The sequence below is a fragment of the Hoplias malabaricus genome, chromosome 14 (genome assembly GCF_029633855.1).
Source record: "Hoplias malabaricus isolate fHopMal1 chromosome 14, fHopMal1.hap1, whole genome shotgun sequence".
Lineage (NCBI taxonomy): Eukaryota > Metazoa > Chordata > Actinopteri > Characiformes > Erythrinidae > Hoplias > Hoplias malabaricus.
Genome location: NC_089813.1, coordinates 37,582,613 through 37,606,203, shown reverse-complemented (window position 1 = coordinate 37,606,203; position 23,591 = coordinate 37,582,613). Strand labels below are relative to the sequence as shown.

Below are 23,591 nucleotides of genomic sequence, written 5' to 3'. Positions count from 1 at the left end.
ATTAGCCTGGTAAAAGTGTTTGTGTGTCTCAGTTCACCAAGAGGCTCTCGAGTTAGTTGAGAGGCAGTTTTCGTTTTTGCTCTTTCCCGTCTAGAGTGTGGGGAACACAAACACACAGCAGCTGAAGAGATGATGGTGTAATGATATCTCTGTTCAGAGGCCTCCTCCAAGCTTCAGCGAGTTGGATTTAGGAGAGGGACACACCTGAAAGGCCTGAGCCGAGCAGAGCAGCCTTCACTGCAGTTTCACGCTTCACACTGACAAACACACTAACATAACATAACCACTCTTTATCTTTCTCCTTACATCTCTTCCTCCATTGTCTCCAGTTCTCAGCGTCTGACTGAAGAGCCATAAACACAAAGAAAAACCTGGAAAGAAGGGACAAATTTACAGAGAAAACAAAGAGAAGCAGAAGAATCGGAGAAAGAAACACAGAGAAAGAAGAGAAAGGTGAAGAGAAAGAATGAGATTGGACAAAGATGAAGAGAGAGAATAAGAAAGAAAGAAAGAAAAAAGGGGAGGAAAAAATGAGAGAAAGCAAAATGAGATACAAGGGCTGGAGGAAGGGGGAGATGATAAAGAGATGAAACAGAAAGACATGCAGAGAAAGATAAAAAGAGACAGTAGGAAGAGACGCAGACATGGAGAGAGGTGGACAGATAGAAAGACATCAACTGGGAAAGAAAGACTGAAGAAAGACATGGAGAATGAAAGAAAAAGAAGGGAGAGTTAAAAAGAGAACAGAGAAAAAAGGAAAAATATACTGTCAATCTCCATTTGTGTGGATTTGTAGTTTACTGCATCATTTAAACAGAGCAGATGTCCTTCGTTTCATGTGAAAATGTCATAACTTCCATTGAAAGTTAGTATTTTGGAGATACATGCTTTTCTTTGTTCAGAATCCATATGCAGGGGTGGGGGACACATTCAGACGGAAAAGAGGTAGAAAGTGAAAGAAAAAAAGAACGATAAAACAAGTAAAGATAGAAAGTGAAGAAAGTGATCAGAAAGATGGAGACAAGTAGAGTGAGAAAATCTGACTTTTACACTCCCTTTTATTTAAATATGTTTAAAAAAAAAAACAATTCCAAGATTCAAAAATTTCTAACTAAAAAAGACTTTCAAAAAGAATAAAGGAACAGTAAAAGATAGTGTTTATACACTCCACCACACACACATATGAAAGAGAGAGAGAGAAGAGAAAGACAGAGAGAAAAGAGAGAGAGACAGAAGAGAAAGAGATAGAGAGAGAGAGAGAGAGAGAGAGAGAGAGAGAGAAAGACAGAGAAAAGAGAGACAGAAGAGAAAGAGAGAGAGAGAAAGAAGAGAGAGAGAGAGAAGAGAAAAAAAGAGCGAGAGAGAGAGAGAGAAAGAGAGAAGAGAAGAGAAAAAGAGAGAGAGAAAGACAGAGAAAAGAGAGACAGAAGAGAAAGAGAGAGAGAGAGAGAAGAGAGAGAGAGAGAGAGAGAGAGAGAGAGAGAGAAGAGAAGAGAGAAAGAGAGAGAGAGAAGAGAAAAAAAAGAGAGCGAGAGAGAGAAGAGAAGAGAAAAAGAGAGAGAGAGAGCGAGAGAGAGCTGAGGTGAATAAACACCCTGTTACTTATTAACCTCTGGGCGCCAGCTGAGCGCGAGCTGTATCCGTTAGAGTTTGCAGCTCTTTTTAATACATTTCTTTATTTTGTAATAAACGAGACCTAAAATGAGCAATTATTCACACACGCCATGTTTAGTTTCTAAGAGACGTTTTCTAGCTACATGGCCCCATACCGACGGTGACCAACGGGGCAGAAATGACTTTAAAGCGAACCAAAACACAGCGAGAGAGAAGCTAACTCCGCTCACTTACTTCAGTCTGCGGTGACTTTCATTCCCCACAGTAGGAGGAGGAGAATTTCCTTCAAAACGACAACAAACAGCAGAAAACTAACTGCCGAGACCCCGCAGACCCCAGACAACCCATAACAGCCCACCGAGATAGCGCACTGATGTGTGTGTGTGTGTGTGTTTAAGTGAATGTATGTCACCTTATTCGCCAGCCGTTGAGATTAGGGAGAGAGCCGAGAACTCGTGCGAATGGGCGGGGCTTCTATTACACGCCCCAGCGCTCATATTCAATGGGGAAGGGGGCGGGGTCTCATTAAATATTCAAAGCCCCCTTTAAGGCCTTCAATTAAACACCTAGCAGTGGTCTCTGCTCATCAGAATTAACACTTATGACTATATATGTAAAGTAAACAGCCCTTATTTCCTTAAAAATATTTAAGTACCCAACATTAGTTTCTTAAACACACTGCTCTGAACCCCCGTGTGTGTGTGTGTGCCTTTTTTTTTTGCTGATAGTAGAGATAAACCCAAACATATCTCAACTGTCGTATTCCAAAGAAAAGGGCGGGGCCTCATTTGAATATTCAGTGTTCCTCCACTTGATATGAATAAAACATGTTCAGCTCAGTTCAGTTTGATTCAGTTTTCTTTGTCTGGTGTTTAAACAACTCACACAGGGCCGGTTGGGGCCCACAATGTTTATTCTGTTGTTCTTTATGTAATTCGGATTAGTTTACTTGATTTTTTTGAGGATACTGAGTTTTGGCACATACGTTGTATATGTTTTTATGACATCTGTGATCATACAAAGACACGTTCACCACAGACGCATCAAACACATCAAAGGATGAAGAGAAAGGACTGTTGTTCCATATGTTTTATTATTATCAGAGGTATTGTATTGCGTGTCATCTTGTAATTACTTTGTAAAGCAGCCAATAAAACCAGCTGAGCTGAACTGAGAGACAGAGAGAGAGAGAGTCAGAGAGGGAGGGAGTGACAGAAAAATAGAGAAGGGTGAAGAGGGACAGAGAGAAAGGGAGATGGATTTTGTCACAGTGTGTCTCTGTTAAACCGGGGCGAGACTGACAGCAGCGCTGAGCCCAGAAATGCTCAGTGTTTAATAGATTCATTTGCGCATCATTTTCCCACGACGTCAAACTCAAGCCGAAGTGATTCCAGACAAAGTCTCGGAAAAGAAGCAAAAATGAGAAAACGAATAGTGTGTTAAAAATCAGCGATGGAAATATTTAAAACAGATAAAGCAGCACATGAAATGAAAACTGAGACTGACAGGTTATCACTGAGAGTAGAGGAGCTGTGTCTGAGAGACAGAGAGAGACAGAGGGAGAGAGGGAAAAGTGAGTGAAAGCCATAAAGTATGTAGACACCTGCTCATCCCACATTTCTTCTGAAATCCAGGGTAGAGTGTAGAGTTTGTCCTCCTTCACCTCGCCTCTTTAACCTTACTGAGGTCAGGTGCTGGTGCTGGCTGATGAGGTCTTGATCACAATCCCCACTCCAACTCATCTCAGACGTAATAAATACAGCACCATCTTTCAAGAAAAAGTAGTTCAACTCTCTGTTCTGAAGCTCAGTGGAGGAGGTTTCTGTCTGACACTAGGCGTGGGGACCATACGATCATATGCAGCTGCTCCAGAGCTTCTTAAGCTCCACACAATAAAGATAACAGTGGTGGTGAAGGTAGAGGCTTGTGTGTGTGTGTGTGTGTGTGTGTATGTATGTGTGTGTGTGTGTGTGTGTAGGCTGTGGTCCGGTGGGCAGGCTGAGGGGAGCTCAGCTGGGACAGTTTGAGCAGAGCTGAAGAAACCTCATCAAAACCCTCATACAATATTAATGCTGCTCACACTGAGAGAGAGAGAGAGAGAGAGAGAGCGAGAGACAGATGGGAGAGAGAGCAGGAAGGGGGAAGGACAAGTGGAGAAGAGTGAGAGAGGTTGCGGAGAGAGAGAAGGATGGAGAAAGACAGGAGAGGGGGAGGGAGAAAGACAAAGGGAGGAAAGAATGACAGGTAGACAGAGAAAAAGAAACAGAAAAGGAAGAGGGAGAGAGTTAGAGAGAGCAGACTGATAACCACAGGCAGAAAGTGACAGAAATAAACAAGAGGTGGACAGGAAAAGAAAGAGAGAAATGACAGATAAGAGATGGAGAAAGAAGGATAATGGACAGATATGGAGAGACAAATAAAAAAAGAGAGTAGAGACACAGGAAGACCGAAAGAAAAAAGAGTGAGAGGTAGAGATATAGAGAGACAACAAAGAGCAAGAGAAAAGAGAAAATATATGAAGAGAATGGGGAAAAACTGAAAGAAGATGCAGAGAAAGATGAAGAAAATATAGGGAGAGAATAAATAAGAGAATAAACAAAATGAATTAATATGTAGATGAGGGAAGAAGAGAAATATATGTGGAGAAAGGGACTGAGAAAAAGAAGCAGAAGAAAGAGATGGAGAAAGACATGAGACAGAGATAGAAACAAGACAGAGACTAATGAAAGAAAACATATATGGAGTGGAGAGAGAGGGAGAAGAAAGCACACGCATGAGAGAGAGAGAGAGAGAGAGAGAGAGAGAGAAGAAAGGGAGGGAGGAAGTGAATGATGATGCAGACAGATTGAGAGCGAGGAGGCTGGGTAATGAATGGCCGGGCGATTGAATGTTGGGGGGGGGTGTTGTGAAGGGGTCGGGGGGTGAAAGGGTGACACTCCGTAATTGGGGGGAAATGTGTGTGACGGTGGGAGGAAACCATTATTGGCAGGTGGAACAAAAATGTTCACATCCCTGAAATAATGAAGAGGGGGAGGAGTGGAGCAAAGGAGGAGCGCTAAATGACAGCGACCGCGGACGACGGGAACAAAAAAAAACACGGTACTTCAGAAAGAAAAAAACAAATTGGCTTGTTCTCAATTAATGGCAATTGCCTTTGAATAAAATGGTGGCTTTTTTTTGTTAAATCACTGCAATTCAGAGTCAAGAATAGCAGCAGTGTGTGTGTGTGTGTGTGTGTAGCGTATGCTCAGTGTGTGATTTTGGCAGCAGAGTCTGCGGCCCAACAGTTGTCTGTTGCAGGTTGTTTACACGGGCCGAGCCAAGGCCTGGAACAATGGAGGATTTGTTAAAAGGATGATGTCCTGCTCCCTGCGTCCAAACACATACTGGCACGCCAAGGACACACTCTCAATAGACAAGCCGCGCGCACACACACGCGCACACGTGCGCACACACTGTGAGTGTAAAATGATTCTGGATGTGGAGATTCCACTGAATCCGTTTCGGAATGCAAAGCCCAGTGCACTCAGACGTCTGTAAATGATGATATCGTGTGATTTTTCTGACGTGGAATAATATTTAATGTACGCTTTGGAAACAGTTACATGCGACATGAACTCACTCCACCCATCACTGTTGTCTCAGTAACAATTAAGATACAGATCAGGTGGGTCTCAGCAACTACAACATTCAAGGAAATGTGGGCATCGCCAGAGATCATCTTAGGAGACACCTATCCATCCACTGATCTATCTATCCACTCATCCGTCCATCCACTCATCCGTCCATCCACTCATACAGACATCCATCCATCAATAAATGTGTCCACAGAGCAGGAACATTCCGGAACTGGAATCTGCCTGAAAGCTATAATCAATTTAATTTAAATAATAGTCTGAATACAGAGATACAACAGAGGAGATAAAGCCGTTCACTTACACACACACACACACACACACACACACACACACACTTATAGAGTACAGTGCAAATATTAAAATTGCTTTAAAATATTTCTCTGAGCATTGGAAAAGTCTATGATTGTGGGCAATTGCAGTTCTTTTAAGGTGGAAAGCTGTGTTTGAGGGGGATAAACGATGTGTTTGAATGTAGCTGATGTTTAAACTGTTTTATTCACTTTTTGAATGATGAGTTGTTGAGTTTTGTAGCCCTTTGGATAATGCAGTTAACCGTCTCCCAAATCTGGAGACAAGTTTAATAAGTCTATATTAGTCAGCTTGTCTTTCCACTAATTTACAGACACTGTGGCTTCATAAAACACACCAGAAAACCGACTGGAGAGCAGCAAATGTCAGTGAAATATCTTCTGAATTTTTTAAAAAGTGTTTTTTGATTGCAGTCATGAACTATGCTTTTAAAGTACACAGATAATACCTGTCCTTGCACTCTCACATAAATGCAGGTCCAGCGCTGTGACTGCAGGGACGCAGACGAGGAGACATTCATTCATTCATTATCTGTAAGCGCTTATCCAGTTCAAGGTCGCGGTGGGTCCAGAGCCTACCTGGAATCATTGGGCGCAAGGAGGGAACACACCCTGGAGGGGGCGCCAGTCCTTCACAGGGCAACACAGACACACACATACCTACGGACACTTTTAAGTTGCCAATCCACCTACCTACGTGTTTTGGGACTGTGGGAAGAAACCGGAGCACCCGGAGGAAACCCACACAGACACAGGGAGAACACACCACACTCCTCACAGACAGTCACCCGGAGGAAACCCACCCAGACACAGGGAGAACACACCACACTCCTCACAGACAGTCACCCGGAGGAAACCCACGCAGACACAGGGAGAACACACCACACTCCTCACAGACAGTCACCCGGAGGAAACCCACGCAGACACAGGGAGAACACACCACACTCTTCACAGACAGTCACCCGGAGGAAACCCACGCAGACACAGGGAGAACACACCACACTCCTCACAGACAGTCACCCGGAGGAAACCCACGCAGACACAGAGAGAACACACCACACTCCTCACAGACAGTCACCCAAAGGAAACCAACGCAGAGACAGAGAGAACACACCACACTCCTCACAGACAGTCACTCAGAGTGGGACTCAAACCCACAACCTCCAGGACCCTGGAGCTGTGTGACTGCGACACCTACCAGCTGCACCACCGTGCCGCCCAATGAGGAGACATAACTCTTAAATGCCTGCACTCTACGTAAGGCACAGCACAAATCAGAATGACGCTTATTATTACTTGTTTTCAGACGTGGAAAAACTCACTGGATATCAATAAAATAAATGGAAATAAATATAAACTCACTAAAATGTAACAACTATTCCTTGTTTTTCGAAATGTAGATGATATATTGTTTAGAAAACTCCAGTTCGGACGACACAGGTTTGATTCCCGCCTTATCACTGAGCTCCAGCCATCGCAGGAATTGTTCAGTTTAGTTTAATTTAATTTAGTGTAATGCAGGACTGATCAGATAAACTAGGTGCTGTGTGGTCAGTGTAAATACTGGGCTTTCTCCAGCAAAGCGCAGGAAACAAACACACTCACACACAACAATCACAATGGGCTGCTTGCTTCTTTATTTGTTTTTATTTTAACATATGAATGTGAAAAGATATTTTTTTCATTACTGGACTGAGCTAACATACACACACACACGTTCACACAATGGGCCGCTGCACACACAAACACACATAAACACTCACAAAGGGGAAGCTGAAATAGTCTGATAGGAACGGACTTGGCTCTGTGAGGATTATCTAAGGAAGACAAAGGGGGGGAGATGATTCTAAAGAAAGTAACACACAGACAGCAGCGGCTGGTGGCTTCCTCTTGCTGCGTGAGGGCCATGCACAAAGAAGAAAGGAAAGAAAGAAAGTCCGAGAGTTGAGTTGCACATCTGCGTGTGCACGGTGTGGTTTCAGAAAAACTCTGCATCCGCCACACACTGAAAACACCACAAAAACACCTACTGCACACGCTTCTCAGAAACACACAAACATGCAAACGAATGTCAGCACATGCGCACACACACACACACACACACATACACATACCCCTGTAAACAGTTTCACCCACACGTGCAGTCCCTCACACACTCACAACAGTGGACAGTTTCACACAGCCAGCTACCAGCATGTGTGTTTAGACTGTGAAAATAAACCAGTGCACCTGGAGGAAACCCATACTGACTCAGGGAGAACACACCACACTCCTCACAGACAGAGACCCGAGGCATGTTTTGAACACCAGGGAGTTGCAGAAAACATGGCCCCACTGCTCCACGACCGCAGTCTGAGGGGCTTTATAACTCTCCACCCAACACTTGGAATTGGGGACGATGACTCTAGGCTTGTATTTTGTTGCAAATATGAGTTACACTGCCATCACTATAAACGTAGGAACGCTTCCGCCTGTAAAAAATTGTTTTGCTGTTGCTAGGCTGTTTGCTGGGGGCAGAAAAAGGCCAGCACCTCTTCTGAAACTTGATATGTCCTAAATATAACATCAGTGTTTGACAGAACATTGCTGTTTTTTTACTGTTTTGCAGCAGAGAGGACAAGCAGCAGGGTGTATGTGTGTGTTTAGCTGCAAGTTCACACTTGGTAAAAGTGGGTAGAGTGGGTTAAGTGGAACTTACATGAGAGACTCATTTACAGACATTTCTCACCATTGCTGCTAAAACATACCTAATGTTACATCAGTGTCAGCAGCACAGAGCTAGGAGAGGGTGAGCCACGTTCCTGCTTTGTCTAACACTACTGTTTTTACCTTCAAAATCATTGTGAGGCTCTACTCAGGGCTCAGCACTGCAGGAACTGTGCTATGTAACTTTTCAAGGAGGGGAGGAAAGCACCCACACTGCCTCCACCACCAACCCCTCCTTGATTTCAGGGCAGTGCTGTTAAAGCGAATTACAATCTGTAACTGTAGAGGGAGGCCCATGAGCAAAAATCCTAAATCACACAGTGTTCCTTTAAGTCGTTGAAGTTTTGCTCGTCAACAAAACAGTTATAACCTTAAAACGCAACTGGAAATTTGTTTCCGTTTCATCTCAGCAGATACAAACAAGCGAGCTGCCACAGGACTTCAGGAGCTGCACTGAAGGCCTCACATTTTAGATTCCTTCCCTACACAATTAGCCAAATTTAACTATATGTTTAATGATTTTTGATTATTCACTGAACAAAACACATCAATCTAGATCATCCAAGATATGGTCAGATACTCAAAATTATATTTATGATTGTTCAGAGGCTCATTTGCTTATTGGGACAGTTCTGAATTGTGAAATGACAAGGGCAAAGAAGTCAAAGAAGTACAGAAACATGACCTCCTCTTCTGCACTCTACAGAGATGGCAGTCAGCATCAAATTCACAGCGAGAGATTTCCTCAGACATGGTGTGGATGCCAGGGATGAGTAAAATGGTTGAACAAAGGAAAAATAGAGATGTCTCTGAAAAAAAGTAGAAGTGGAACCTTGTGGGAAAAATGGCTTTGTATCTGTTTCTTTCCTGGAACCTCATGTAAATAAAGCTCTGCCCCAAACTACCCCCAACTCCCAAACTAGTGCAATTTAAAGGTTTATAAAAGTAATTCCACTACACCCCTATATTGTGTACTCCATAGTTTAGAGGAAGATGTTTGAGATTCAGCCCTAGTTTTGTGGTGGTGTAATTGCAGAGCGATGCATACACCAGAAACCAACAGAAGTATAAACGCTTACAACATAAGTCTGGTGTGCCCTATGGCGTAGGCTTTGCGTCGAGTCAATGCGAAAGTAGAATCGGCCTTAAGGGTACACTGTATGCACGTGTTAACCAGAGCTTTGTGGAGGTGCTCTAATTTGAGGTATGAAGGCAATAAAATATAACGCAGCTTCGCTGTACGTAGGGTGTTTTAGCATGTTACACTGTTTTAGGCTTCATTTTGTACGAGGACTTTTATATTGACGAGTCTGAATACAGATGGAGTAGTGGGTTTCCTGGAGCAGAGAATTTTGTCTTTATTCATTAATTCATTATCTGTAACCCTTATCCAGTTCAGGGTCGCGGTGGGTCCAGAGCCTCCCTGGAATCATTGGGCGCAAGGCGGGAATACACCCTGGAGGGGGCGCCAGTCCTTCACAGGGCAACACACACATTCACTCACACACTCACATACTCACACCTACGGACACTTTTGAGTCACCAATCCACCTACCAACGTGTGTTTTTGAACTGTGGGTGGAAACCCACACAGACACAGGGAGAACACACCACACTCCTCACAGATAGTCACCCGGAGTGGGAATCGAACCCACAACCTCCAGGTCCCTGGAGCTGTGTGACTGCGACACTACTTGCTGCTCCACCGTGCTGCCCATTCATTCATTCATTCATTCATTCATTCATTCATTCATTCATTTATTTATTATCACTGGAGATCCTAAATCCTGGTGGAGTGGATCCTTGCTTTTATTGATAACCTACATTTATCAAAAATACACAAACATAAAACTAAAATCGGAATCTCTAAATTTAAATGAACAAACATCCAAACAGCCGAATATGGGCCGGCCCTAGAATTTAAAGGTCAGTGTCAATCCACATATTGTACAGCTCTTGTGTGTCCGAGGGTTTAACTGGAGAGTGCACGAGTGTGTGTGTGAGTGAAGGAGTGAATGTGAGACAGTAACTGAAAGGCTGTGATTGTGCCCAGTTTCGTGCCTGGCAGCGTCCACTGAGCCTCATCCACATCGGAGGGCACCCCCAATTCACTGCACATTCCTAACCTCTCTCCCTCTCCTTCTCTCCCTCACTCCCCTCACTCCCTCTCATCGTCTCCCTCTCCTTCTCCCACTCTCTCCCTCTACAACTCCCTCTCACTCTCCCTCATTATCTCTCGCTCGCTCTCTGCTCTCCCTCTCATTTCGTCTTTTTCCATCCCTCCCCCTCCCTCCCTCTCTCCCTCGTGGACAGTAAACCTCAGTCATGAGGCTGGTTAAAATGTGCAGGCCGCATGCCTGTAAGAGAATCAAAGTGTTTCTGGATAAAGATGAGCAGTGTGTGTGTTAACGGAAGCGCAGTGACCTTCCTCGTGTTGTGGACGGCTCTGGGCGAACGCTGAATGGTGCCACTGTGGCTCTGTGTGACCTCTGACCCCTCGCTGCAGCACAGTTTCCTTTTTACATGCTGAGCCAAATATGTGGCTGTCAGAGGGAGAGCCTGAGCGGAATAATAATTCACAGTCCGATTATTATTGGGGCCGATTCGATTCAGTCTGTGTTAGCGGACGCTGGGCCAAAACAAGGCTTCCGGCTGTGGATGCGCAGCCGTTATAAAACGCTCAGATAAGTGCTTTCTATCTCTTTTGTTGCGATGCAGTAGAACAACACAGCGGTATTTCATGGACTATAACTAAACGGCTGGACCCGAAAACTAACAGCTGGGTTCTGGACACTTAGAGCTGCATGATGACAATCACATATGATGTTGTGAACACGTTCTTGCACGTTGTGGTTTTAATATGCGTGCAGTTCTTTTATCAGGCGAACAATAAATGACGCCATAATAAAAGATCAGCGAGCAAACTACAGTCGTTCATTCATTCATTCATTCATTTTCTGGGCCTGGAGAGGTCCAGATCCAACCTGGTGTCACTGTCAGAAAGATCTGCCATTTTAACTGTAGTCTACATTATGCCAACATGCCTTAACAGGTTTTAAATGAAGGGTTTTAACAGTTAGACCAGTCTGAAGCAGCCAAACACTGAGCTGTGCACATGACCACAACCACAACTGGATGACCGTCTGGTGCTCTGCATTCAGTGCTCAAAATTAAAGCCAGAAAGCCTTCTCGGCTATAAAAACAGTCCTGGACTTTATATTATAGAAAAAAATTGCACTTTAAATCACAATCGCAATACCGGTCAAGAGAAATCACAATGAGATACTGTTCCCTCAAATCAATCAGCCCTAAGGACCGCTCTGGGACTGGTGTGCGATGATTACTGAAGCCAGGAAGGTGGAGAGAAAACTAAGAGGGCATTTTAACACTTGCTTTTTACATCATTTCAAATGCTCCCTCTGCATTAAATAAATAAACACATTTAATTACAGGTAGATACTTAAATAGAAATGTCAGACCTTTATACACAGCCAATTTCACAACTATGATCATGGCAAGTTCATAATATAATATGTTAAGCTCGGGCTGAACAATAATTCATTCATTCATTCATTATCTGTTACCACTTATCCAGTTCAGGGTCACGGTGGTTCCAGAGCCTACTTGGAATCATTTTGTGCACTGCGAGAACACACCCTGGAGGGGGCGCCAGTTCTTCACAGGGCAACACACATACTCACACATTCACTCACACACTCACACCTACGAACATTTTTGAGTCTCCAATCCACCTACCAACATGTGTTTTTGCACCGTGGGAGGAAACCGGAGCACCCAGAGGAAACCCACGCAGACACAGGGAGAACACACCACACTCCTCACAGACAGTCACCCGGAGGAAACGCACGCAGACACAGGGAGAACACACCACAGTCCTCACAGACAGTCACCCGGAGGAAACCCTCGCAGACACAGGGAGAACACACCACACTCCTCACAGACAGTCACCCGGAGGAAACCCACGCAGACACAGGGAGAACACACCACACTCCTCACAGACAGTCACCCGGAGGAAACCCACGCAGACACAGGGAGAACACACCACACTCCTCACAGACAGTCACCCGGAGGAAACCCACGCAGACACAGGGAGAACACACCACACTCCTCACAGACAGTCACCCGGAGGAAACCCTCGCAGACACAGGGAGAACACACCACACTCCTCACAGACAGTCACCCGGAGGAAACCCACGCAGACACAGGGAGAACACACCACACTCCTCACAGACAGTCACCCGGAGGAAACCCACGCAGACACAGGGAGAACACACCACACTCCTCACAGACAGTCACCCGGAGGAAACCCACGCAGACACAGGGAGAACACACCACACTCCTCACAGACAGTCACCCGGAGGAAACCCACGCAGACACAGGGAGAACACACCACACTCCTCACAGACAGTCACCCAATAATGATTCAATAATTCAATATCAATATATATATTGCAATACAAATGTTTCAATAACAAAGATATGATTTTTAAATACATTTTCAATATTTTAATATGCATTATTTACAGCATCTGTCACTGACTGAGGGTCATTACAGGCTGCTGCCATCAGTTCATTGCACTCAATGTTAAATTTAGTTTAAAAATATTAATGTTGACAAAGCCAAGAGGTTTTGGTTTGATGGTGAAGTCGTGTTCAGTTCTTGGCAGTTTTTCTGTGGCTTTTTCATTTTTGGCATTGATATCAGAATTATATCGTATTTACCAAACTGGAGAAATGTATTATGATATGAATTAGGGCCATATCGTCCAGCTCAAGTCATATCCAGTGTTTTCCGTACAGTAAATAGGTCAAAAGCAGGAGGAAGTCCATGCGCTGCTATTGCTGACAGGGGGAGATTTTGCAAACTTGGTGGTTATTGTTAGGTTTGGGTGTTTTTCTCTGCTTTTTAACCCAGTTTTCTACCCTTTCTGTTGTCACAAACTAAGCACCGAAACGATAAAATCAGACACTGATACAAAGCAGGGAGGGGTTAGTGGTAGCACAAGCTTCCTCTGAGACATGTGAAAGCAGCCACACAACTTTGTATCAAAGTGTTGTTAATACAACATCACTGAAGCTCAACACGCTTGGAGAAGAACCCTAAACTGCTCAGCTCAGTCAAATGACTCTTTAGTGCCACAGTGAGTGACTGGTGAAGAGGAATGGCAATGCGACCCACTCAGAGAGCGTGTGGCCAGATGCACTTTCTTGGACTCCTGGCTTCAGATGGATGGAGCATCAATGAGGATTAAACCAGCAATCATTTGAGATACAGATATTTCTTTAAAAGAAATGTAACACTTTTATTGTTCTAGATTGTTCTTCCTTCTTCTGGCCTGAATACTTTTCTATAATACTTTTCTATTCACATGGCTATGGAATGTTCTTCTATTCTCCTTGACTGTTCTAGGATCAGTTCTTAAGAATTCTCTAGAATGTTCTTAAGCGATTTACTCTGGTGTAGAATACTGTATAATATATTCATTGTTCTAGATCCCTCTCTATGTTCTAGATGCTGTTTTCTAGTCACACTGTTCTGTCTTAGATTGTTCTTGTCAGACCTAGATTTGGTTCATATCTATTCACACTATTCTAGAATGCTCTTACAATATTCACACAGTTCTCGAACGTTCCTCTTACTTACATTAATCTGATTCCACTTCACTGTTCTAGATTTTGGTCTTCTCTATTCACAGTGTCAACAAATTCTCTCCAGCCTTCCACTGTTCTAGAGCATTCTCCCAACAACGTCGTTCTAGAATACCACTCCCCTCCCTGATTTATATATTTGTGAATGTGTTCCTTCATTGATAAATGTATAGAACGTACTTTCTTTCTTATGTATACTGTTCTACAGTGTCGGCCATTTATATGGATATGGATACTGGAAGCCTGTGCTAGCACTTCTCCTGCGGTGTTGCTATCAGTGTGTGAAGAGTGGGAGAAGAGGGTTGCATTGACAATACAACACAATGGGCAGCACTTTGAACACATTTTATAAGTGGTCAGAAACTTGTAAATGACTCATGAAAGAATAAAGTTACGTTAAAACAAACACCATTTGTTTTTCTTGTGAAATTCCCAATTAGTTTGATGTGTCACATGACCCTCTTTCCATAAAAAAAAAAACAAAAGTTGGATCCAAAATGGCCGACTTCAATATGGCCACCATGGTTACCACTCATCTTGAAAAGTTTCCCCCCTCCCATGTACTAATGTGACACAAACAGGAAGTTAATATCACCAACCATTCCCATTTTATTAAGGTGTATCCATATAAATAGCCCACCCTGTAGAACGTCCTTCCCATTCATTGTTCTCGAATGTTCTCCCCAGCTTCAAACTATTCTAGATTTTCTGTCTCCTCTCAAAATGTTAAGTGAGGAGCTTGCAGTGGTGGTCCCAGCATGCTTTGCTGGGGATGTTTAGGGTTTTGATTTGCTGAGTTTGGTGTGTTTTTTTGGTGTGTGTGTGTGTGTGGTAACCAGAGTGAGTAACAGGGTTTGGGGTGAGGTCTCCACTGGGTCTGCCACATATCAAACCCAAGCTGCTGCTGCTCACTTACGGCATAGTGCCCTTGTAAGGGCGCTTCAAATAAAAGAAGCTAATAAAGTAATGGCCCAGTCTCATAACTTCACCTCAGAGAATGCTACAATATTATTGAATGCGTTCTTCTGTTTAACACAGCTCAGGAATGTTGTTCTGTCGTATAAGTTGTTGCAGAACGTTCTCTCTAATTCTCACCATACCGGAACGTTCCCGCCCTTTCACATCAAAGCAACTGGAGTGTCTTTTCTTGCCTTTCATACTTCTATATATAATTACATCAACAGTGAGTGGCAGATTTTTCAGTGTAGTCCCTCGATGTCTAGCTCTCAATAAGAACACATGAAATGTAGAATAGTGTTTCCAATGATCAGGTCTTGACCGAATAGACCAGTGTTTAACTGTAAATATTAGCTATGGTTCTTAAATAACTAATCCCAATGTAAGAGAATCTCATGCCTGGAGTCTATGGTTGAAAACTCTGGGCGATGAGGTTTGTTTAGTGGTTGCCTCATGTTTCAAGTGTTTGCCGCCCACACCAGAGATATACGAGCCGCTCTCCTGCCCCGGGGGTGTTCTTCCCAAGCATGATGCTCTCAGTTAGCAAGATAACTTCAACTCAGGGGTGGGTTTAGCCAACAGGAGAACTACAAACCCACAAATCCGTGGCAGATTTCTCTGTCTTTCACACTGCTCTGGAATGTTCTCAACCATTCAAAGTGGTGTGGAACATTATCTGATGTTTGTACTGTTCTAGGCTGTACATCTCTGCTATGTTCTAGATTCTATTCTTCTCTATTCACACTGTACTAAAATATCCCTGGTCTGGAAGGTTCCCCTGTACCTGCACTTTTGCATACTATCCTTCTCTGTTCTAGATTCTGTTCTTCTCTATTCACACTGTACTGAAATATCCCTGGTCTGGAAGGTTCTCCTATACCTACACTTATATATACTATCCTTCTCTGTTCTAGATTCCGTTCTTCTCTATTCACACTGTACTGAAATATCCCTGGTCTGGAAGGTTCTCCTATACCTACAATTTTGTATACTATCCTTCTCTGTTCTAGATTCCGTTCTTCTCTATTCACACTGTACTGAAATATTCCTGGTCTGGAAGGTTCTCCTATACCTACACTTTGTATACTATCCTTCTCTGTTCTAGATTCCGTTCTTCTCTATTCACACTGTACTAAAATATTCCTGGTCTGGAAGGTTCTCCTATACCTACACTTTTATATACTATCCTTCTCTGTTCTAGATTCCGTTCTTCTCTATTCACACTGTACTGAAATATTCCTGGTCTGGAAGGTTCTCCTATACCTACACTTTTGTATACTATCTTTCTCTGTTCTAGATTCTGTTCTTCTCTATTCACACTGTACTGAAATATTCCTGGTCTGGAAGGTTCTCCTATACCTACACTTTTGTATACTATCTTTCTCTGTTCTAGATTCTGTTCTTCTCTATTCACACTGTACTGAAATATTCCTGGTCTGGAAGGTTCTCCTATACCTACACTTTTGTATACTATCCTTCTCTGTTCTAGATTATGTTATTCTATATTCACACAATTCTAGAAAGTTATTAGGCCATTCACTGGGTCTGGAAAATTCTGCTACATATGCATTGTTCTAGATGCATCTCTGTTCATCTCTATACATACTATTCTAGAATGTGGGGAAGCAATTCATACTGCTCTGGAATATTCTCAACCATTCAAAGTGGTGTGGAACATTATCTGATGTTTGTACTGTTCTAGGCTGTACATCTCTGCTATGTTCTAGATTCTATTCTTCTCTATTCACACTGTACTAAAATATCCCTGGTCTGGAAGGTTCCCCTGTACCTGCACTTTTGCATACTATCCTTCTCTGTTCTAGATTCTGTTCTTCTCTATTCACACTGTACTGAAATATCCCTGGTCTGGAAGGTTCTCCTATACCTACACTTATATATACTATCCTTCTCTGTTCTAGATTCCGTTCTTCTCTATTCACACTGTACTGAAATATCCCTGGTCTGGAAGGTTCTCCTATACCTACAATTTTGTATACTATCCTTCTCTGTTCTAGATTCCGTTCTTCTCTATTCACACTGTACTGAAATATTCCTGGTCTGGAAGGTTCTCCTATACCTACACTTTGTATACTATCCTTCTCTGTTCTAGATTCCGTTCTTCTCTATTCACACTGTACTAAAATATTCCTGGTCTGGAAGGTTCTCCTATACCTACACTTTTATATACTATCCTTCTCTGTTCTAGATTCCGTTCTTCTCTATTCACACTGTACTGAAATATTCCTGGTCTGGAAGGTTCTCCTATACCTACACTTTTGTATACTATCTTTCTCTGTTCTAGATTCTGTTCTTCTCTATTCACACTGTACTGAAATATTCCTGGTCTGGAAGGTTCTCCTATACCTACACTTTTGTATACTATCTTTCTCTGTTCTAGATTCTGTTCTTCTCTATTCACACTGTACTGAAATATTCCTGGTCTGGAAGGTTCTCCTATACCTACACTTTTGTATACTATCCTTCTCTGTTCTAGATTATGTTATTCTATATTCACACAATTCTAGAAAGTTATTAGGCCATTCACTGGGTCTGGAAAATTCTCCTACATATGCATTGTTCTAGATGCATCTCTGTTCATCTCTATACATACTATTCTAGAATGTGGGGAAGCAATTCATACTGCTCTGGAATATTCTCTTACACCTTCACTGTTCTAGATTTTGTACTTTTTTATTCACATTGTTCTGGAATATTTTTAAGCTGTTCATTGTTTGCAATGTTCTCTACTATATGTTGTTCTCTACTCAAACTACTCTACAATGTTCTTAAATCATTCACACATCTGGAATGTTCTCCTATAGCCACACTATACAAAAGTTTCTTCTCTATCCACATTTCTAGATCCAAGTCTCTGTTCTAGATGGGTTTTTTTCTATTCATAATGTTAGAGAATGCTCTCCAGCGAGTTTATGCCACACCACACTAGGTAGCCCAGCAAGTGTTCAGTTCACCTTGAACTTGTCATGCGAGCATTCTCTGTCGTATCACTGTTTATTGTAGCATTGTAGCAATAAGTGTGTAGCGAGTAAGTTAAGCGATAGAGCACGAAAAGAAAAACTCCCCCAACTTCCTCCTCCACCTCCGCTAGCGTCTTCATCTGATCTTCACGGTAAACACACGTAGTAGAACCAGTTTATTTATTTACCTTCTCTTTTATTATGTATTATTATATATCATTTATTATTTATAAAGTACATTTTTCTTATTTAAGAACATGAAATAAAAAAAAAATTGGTTTGTTTTTAGGGGTCTGGAACACATTTTCAATTCATTTTAAAGGGGAAATTTAATTTGATATGAGAGCTAACTGAGTTATGAACTCACAGAAGGAATTAAACTCATAAGTCAAGGTATTATTGTATTGTTCTAGAAAGTCCTCTCCATTCACCCTGTTCTATAATGTTCTCTCCTGCTTCAAACTGTTCGAGATTGCTCTGTTACCATTTAAAATCTCGCAGAACGCGTTCTCCTCACAGTTTCACGAATGCTCTTCCGTTGTTTACCGTGTTACAGAATTTCCTCTCTAATTCACGCTTCACTGAAAGGTTCCTGCTCTTTCACATCAGTGTCAGGCCATTTTCTTTAGACTTTCCAGCCATCGCTACATCGAGTGTTAGCTCAGGAGTGTTGTGTTAGGGTGAATTTTTTTGGAAGTGGTGTTTTTACTGTTTAATGGCGAATGTTTGTTATTTAAAGGCGAAGTTCATGATTGTAATCAAAAACACTTTTTATAAAATTCAGAAGATGTTTCCTTGCCACGGGCGGCACGGTGGTGCAGCAGGTAGGTGTCGCAGTCACACAGCTCCAGGGACCAGGAAGTTGTGGGTTCGATTCCCACTCCGGGTGACTGTCTGTGAGGAGTGTGGTGTGTTCTCCCTGTGTCTGCGTGGCTTTCCTCCGGGTGACTGTCTGTGAGGAGTGTGATGTGTTCTCTCTGTGTCTGTGTGGGTTTCCTCCGGGTGACTGTCTGTGAGGAGTGTGGTGTGTTCTCCCTGTGTCTGTGTGGGTTTCCTCCGGGTGACTGTCTGTGAGGAGTGTGGTGTGTTCTCCCTGTGTCTGTGTGGGTTTCCTCCGGGTGACTGTCTGTGAGGAGTGTGGTGTGTTCTCCCTGTGTCTGTGTGGGTTTCCTCCGGGTGACTGTCTGTGAGGAGTGTGGTGTGTTTTCCCTGTGTCTGCGTGGGTTTCCTCCGGGTGGCTGTCTGTGAGGAGTGTGGTGTGTTCTCCCTGTGTCTGCGTGGCTTTCCTCCGGGTGACTGTCTGTGAGGAGTGTGGTGTGTTCTCCCTGTGTCTGCGTGGGTTTCCTCTGGGTGACTGTCTGTGAGGAGTGTGGTGTGTTCTCCCTGTGTCTGCGTGGGCTTCCCCCGGGTGCACAGAGTGTGTGAATGAATGTGTGAGTGCGTGTGTGATGGAAACTGGTCTAATGTGTTTACCAAGCCCCAGTGTCTGTAAATGAGTCAATAAATAAACACTCTCAGTCTGATAAGCTAGGCTCTCTCTCTCTCTGCTCATGGCAGAGGCATCTGGACTTGTTTTAGACAACTGAGAAAACTCCAAATGTTGAAAACCACAAACCGAGATGAGGATGTTACTCTATTCCTGCTCTATTTGTAGGTAATATTGACTTATTTTTGCTGTTGCGAATCACTTAAGGTGGAAATGTCTCCAAACTCGGGAGAGGGCTAACTGCATTAGCAAAAGTGCTACAAAACTAAACAACTCCAGTTACAAACAAGTTTCTTTTCACCTTAAAAAAGGCGGAGCTTAGAACTACGTTTCCCCACAATCGTAGACGTTCCCTTTAATGGTGAAGGTTTGTTGAAGAATGGCGAAGGTTTGTTGGAAACTGTGTGGCTGTGAACTGATGATAGAAGAAGCGACTCTTCCAGAGAAGCACAGGGCACAGAGGCTCAGAGCTGAAATTGCAGCTGCGTGTTTGTGCTAGCGGAGTGGAGAACAAGTGAAGAGTTTAAAAGAGCAACTAGAGACTCGACAGTCCTCACAGTCTCACAGCAATCAGAGAGAGAACAGAGAGAAAGAGAGAGAATAAGAGAGTGTTCTCTCTGCTATGTGCCACAACAGGTTTGACCACAGGAAGAAACAGGCGAGCAGAAACAAGAGGGAGATAGAGAGATAAGTGTAGTGGACACACACACACACACACACACACACATACACAGAGCTAGAGAAAGAGACAGAGAGGGAAAGAGAGAGAGAGAGAGGAAACCGCCTCCACTATCTCCAGCAGCACAGCAGCCCACTGGGAAACCACTAACGGCTCTTATTGCTGCAGGAACCCAAAAATCAGTCTTTATTACCACAACCTACAGCACACGCTGAGACACCGCCAGCACCTTAATCAATCAAACCAAACCCAATTTCACAGAGAGCACAGTGCAGTGCAATTGTATCAGGACGACACCCAACACAATTTTGAGCGCAGACGAATATGCAATAACTACTTGTAGCCCGAAGCCCTTCGAAGAGACGCTGAGAGATAAAACATTAGTTTGCAAACATGCTCTTTTCAGCGCGAGCGGCTGCTTTGCATTTACTCTCATGATCTTCTCCTCCACTAATCTACGCTCTCCAGCTAAATCTGCTGGGGATTGATGAGCCTCTCCGTTCTGGGACTTCAGGGACTCGCAGATCTGGGGTGCTTCTCTTATTATGTCTCTTTAAAAAGCACAAAGAGGATACACTCCATGTCTCAGTAACAAGGGGATTTAAGCAGAAAGATTCCACAGGCGGAGAGCTGAGGCTTTTGTAATGTTCCAGGACAAAAGTCTGGGGAGTAACAGCATCGTGTTTCCATTTTGTTCCGAACTGAAAGAGCACGGACTCCTTTCTGTTTACGACAACGGGCTTCCACACGCATACAACAGTGCGCACAGGTCTGAGACCAGCCTTCGTTTACTACACGCCCAAAATGGCCTGCGGTCCACCTCTGAATATTTCACTGAGGTCTCACCTCAGGGTCTGGGAAGGTGTTTCAGAACCCATGGAGTTGAGATGGGGTCAAGTCCCATTCCTCTGTCTCTAGTTCTGTATTTTTGAGTCTCTATAATGTTTTGACCTCTGGGAAACTGTCCAAAAACACACTGGCTTCAAATGAAATCTACTTTTGCAGAAAACTAAAATGTTCTATTTCTATTAAATTTAGTTTAATAATCACTGGCTCTATTGCTGTCACCTGTAGACACTAGCACACACATATAACACATATGGGAGCTGTCTATGACCCCACATACTGAAACAATAATGTGTGTGTGTTCCGGGGACAGAATAAAGCAGAGAAACAGATGCTGTTGGGTTCAGACAGCTGCGGACTAAAGGCACCAATTACAATGCCACCGTGCCTCTGACACACATTATTACACACTCTGTAATCTCTACTCTCACTCCCACACACACACACCACCACCACCAGGGAGAGAGAATCTGAGAGTGACTGTGAAAAAGGGTCGAGTTGTGCGAGACTGAGACTGAGACATTGAATGAGCGAGTGCACAGTCAAATGAGATGAGAGAGAGAGAGAGAGAGAGAGAGAAAACAGACAAAGGAATGCCAGATAAAGGGAGAGAGAAATAAACAGAAAAATATAAAAAAAAACAGGGTGAAGTGAAAGAGAGAATAGAGAAGAAGACACAGAGTGACAGCAGGGTGGAGAGAGCAAGAAAACAAGGGAGGAAGGTGGTACAGGGTGAAACTGAAAAGAGACAGAGAGAGAGAGAGAGAGAGAGAGAGAGAGAGAGAGAGAGAAGACAAAGTGGTGCTGAAAGACAGAAATAGAGATTGGGGATGGAAAGAGAAAAGGTGAAAGGAAGTAAAGATAGAAATCAGAGAGTGAGGGAGGAAAAGGGAGATAAAGACAGAGAGAGGATGAGTGGGAGAAGGGAGTGAAGAGAGAGGAGGAGAAGTCATTAGCTCAGTGTTCTGTGGCGAGCAGCAGGAGGCTAAAATAACTCTGAGAGAGGGTGTGTGTGTGTGTGTGTGTGTGTGTGTGTGTGTGTGCACGCTCTTGTCCATCGCAGAGTCGTCACCGTCATTATCCCACTCTCAGAGAACAGCCTGTCAGAGAGAGTGTGTGGAGTCCTGGAGAGAAGAGTGGAGCCCTTACACACACAGACAAGCACACACACACCCTCCTGCAGTGCATGCAGTCCCCAATAAACACAACACATATAGAATCATGGATACGCCTTCTGATTAACCAGAGGAGTAAATCAACAGAGAGAGAGAGAGAGAGAGGGAGAGAGAGAGAGAGAGAGAGAGAGAGAGAGAGAGAGAGAGAGAGAGAAAGAGAGACAGATGGGAGAGGAATTATACTGTATTCATTCATTTACATGTAAGTGTTTATCCAGTTGAGGGTCGCGGTGGGTCTGGAGCCTACCCAGAATCACTGGGCGCAAGGCAGGAACACACCCTGGAGAGGGCACCAGTCCTTCACAGGGCATCACACACACTCACACATTCACTCACACACACCTACGACACTTTTGATTCTCCATTTTTGGAGCGTGGGAGGAAATCGGAACACCCAGAGGAAACCCACACAGACACAGGGAGAACACACCACACTCCTCACAGACAGTCACCCGGAGGAAACCCACGCAGACACAGGGAGAACACACCACACTCCTCACAGACAGTCACCTGGAGGAAACCCACGCAGACACAGGGAGAACACACCACACTCCTCACAGACAGTCACTCGGAGGAAACCCACGCAGACACAGAGAGAACACACCACACTCCTCACAGACAGTCACCCGGAGGAAACCCACGCAGACACAGGGGAGAACACACCACACTCCTCACAGACAGTCACCCGGAGGAAACCCACGCAGACACAGGGAGAACACACCACACTCCTCACAGACAGTCACCCGGAGGAAACCCACGCAGACACAGGGAGAACACACCACACTCCTCACAGACAGTCACCCGGAGGAAACCCACGCAGACACAGAGAGAACACACCACACTCCTCACAGACAGTCACCTGGAGGAAACCCACGCAGACACAGGGAGAACACACCACACTCCTCACAGACAGTCACACGGAAGAAACCCACGCAGACATAGAGAGAACACACCACACTCCTCACAGACAGTCACCCGGAGCGGGACTTGCTGATACTTTAGAAACTCTTTATTACGTTCTGATAAAACTAATGAAGGTATCACACAAAGAGAGAGGCAGAAGATAGAAAGTGAAAGAAAAAGCAAATGGAGAGAGAACATGATGGACATTTATAAAGTCTGACACAATAATGAGACTGAATGCGTGTGTGTGTGTGTGTGTGTGTGTGTGTGTGTGTGTATGGGTGTACGGCACAGAGTGTCCATATTAACTGTGATCAGGCTCTAACTGGCCTCACTCGACCTTCAGGACAAGACCTCCTGCCCTCACTGCTCTCACAGACAAACAGACAAATCACATTAGCACCAAAAATACACGAACAGGACAGAGTGACTGCACTCCAGAGAGAGAGAGAGAGAGAGAGAGAGGCACACAATAGGAGGAAAACGGTTTAGAGGTCTTAGAGGTGAAGAGACTGGATGACAAAACAAAGCGGTGTGTGTGTCTGTGTGTGTGTGTGTGTGAAGAGTGCAAGAAAGAGAGAGAGAGTGGGCAGGGAGTGAGAGACAAAAAAGAAAGAGAATAAAATACAGA

At 43.9% G+C, this 23,591-nt stretch overlaps 1 protein-coding gene and 1 pseudogene across 2 annotated transcripts in view; one reads left to right on the top strand and one right to left on the bottom strand.

Moving 5' to 3' along the window:
* plxnb3 (plexin B3) overlaps positions 1-23,591 on the bottom strand; it is a 96,381-nt gene that overhangs the window by 52,289 nt on the left and 20,501 nt on the right. The window contains exon 1 of one of the 2 annotated variants that reach the window (XM_066643120.1): positions 1,849-1,986. The exons of the other annotated variant lie outside the window; for it this stretch is intronic. The gene's annotated coding sequence lies outside the window, so the exon portion shown is untranslated. Of the gene's footprint in view, positions 1-1,848; positions 1,987-23,591 lie in introns of those variants that run through there. 2 annotated transcript variants of the gene reach the window in all.
* LOC136665623 (trichohyalin-like) overlaps positions 1,260-23,591 on the top strand; it is a 26,510-nt pseudogene continuing 4,178 nt past the window's right edge.